The sequence below is a fragment of the Alligator sinensis genome, unplaced genomic scaffold (assembly GCF_000455745.1).
Source record: "Alligator sinensis unplaced genomic scaffold, ASM45574v1 scaffold631_1, whole genome shotgun sequence".
Taxonomy (NCBI): Eukaryota; Metazoa; Chordata; order Crocodylia; family Alligatoridae; genus Alligator; species Alligator sinensis.
In genome coordinates, this window is record NW_005842495.1 from 529,073 (window position 1) to 530,775 (window position 1,703).

The 1,703-nt window shown below is 39.5% G+C and overlaps 1 pseudogene; it reads left to right on the plus strand.

The window, feature by feature from the left end:
• Nucleotides 1–230: 230 nt before the first annotated feature.
• On the plus strand, nucleotides 231–860 carry LOC102388126 (annotated as a pseudogene).
• The last annotated feature ends 843 nt before the right edge of the window (nucleotides 861–1,703 follow it).

The window sequence follows — 1,703 nt, forward strand, 5'->3', positions numbered from 1 at the left end:
CAAGGTCCCTTCCAGCCTTACGATCTATGAATCTAAGAGGTATCATTGTAAATCCTGATGAAGTGTTAAATTGAGCAAAATATAATATTTATGTTTTCTCTATGGCTTAAGGGCCTATGTGCTGAGCTAGTAACCAGAAGGATGGGAGTTTGATGTTGACTGTGGGGTCCTAATTTCATGTCACCTCCCTCTCCCCTCTCACATGACCCACCAGGCAACTGCCCAGGTGAATGGAGAAGTATGCCCAGGAACCCTGCCTCTGGTGCATCATGGATGACTAGGGCAGTGCCTTCACCATGGGCATTGCAGTGGCAGCATCCTCCAGGCTGTCAAGGGCTTCAGCAATGCCCTTGTGGTCATCTGTCACTGGCTTTGGAGAAGCATCGATGCCATGTGGGTCCAAGCCCCCCAGACTGGAAGTGGTTTCATGGGGTGGGGCAGCCTCTTTATCATTGACTGGGAACTAGTGCAGATTCAGGGCAAGGAGGGTCCTTGGAACTCTATCACCTGTGAAGCCCTCACAGGTACTCTCCTCACTTCCTGCAGCAGCCCCTTGGCCATGGTGGGCTCACCCATGATAGGGGGCATCCTTCTGGTCCTGATTGAGGGCCTCAGGATCCTGCTCACACACTTTATGATCCAGCAGTTACAGAACCCCAATCCCTTCATGAAGGACCCCATCCAGCTGCCCTCCAAGGACAGCCTCACTCCCACCAGCTACTCAGGCTACAGACAGTACCAGTGAACCCTCACCCACAGAAATGAAGGGGAAGAGCTTCTTCCCTTAAGATCATTATCTTAAGTCCTTTCACACAAACGATTAATTTGTCTTCGAAGAGAATTTGGTGTGATAAATAATTACAGAACTGATGAGGGATGACTTCACATTTCCAATATATTATGTTAAACCCAACATTCTGCCATTCCTAATCACAAGAATTTGCCTTAGGACTACTGTTCTTTACTGGAAAAGTTAATATAGCTTTGCACTTTTGATAGATATGAAAACAGGTTTTTTTTCCTGATATAGCTTATTCACGTAAAGTATATACCAATAATTTGTTCACTGAATAAAAAAAGTATTACTTGCTCATAAGATGATTGTATTGTAAGTAGCTGAACTAGTGATGTCATATTGATAACATCAAAATTAAATATCTTACTGACCAGCATCTGCTTTTACTGTGTGTTTATTGGTATTAATGTATTTATAGAGAAGGTATAAATTTCAGCAAATAATGAAAGATCAGCTAAAGATTTACCTGTACCTTTGATTAAAAAATAAAATCTTGTATTTTTTTTCTCAGTTTTGAAGCACAAAGCAAGGTGTCAGAAGAATATACAAGTTCAGTTGCTTAATAATATGGTCATCTGTGAAATTTAAAGTAGAAAACCTGAAGGAAACAAAAAGTTTTAATGAAATTTTGTAAACTGTGATAATGTCTAACCTTTTCTGAATTGAAAGGAAGCATCTTGACTATAACCAAATTGAAGTTGACAACAGAAAGTAAGCAATAACCTTAATTCAGAAAAAAAATAGAAATCCCTTTTCTCATAATAGGCCAATCTATCCTCTGAGTTGCATGAATATATGCCCAGTGAAAGGGATAATTTAAATCAGAATCCAGTCATATGCAATTATATTTAATGTTTGTATTAATATAGATTTATTACTAAAGTTGTACTGTATATTTTGTTATTTA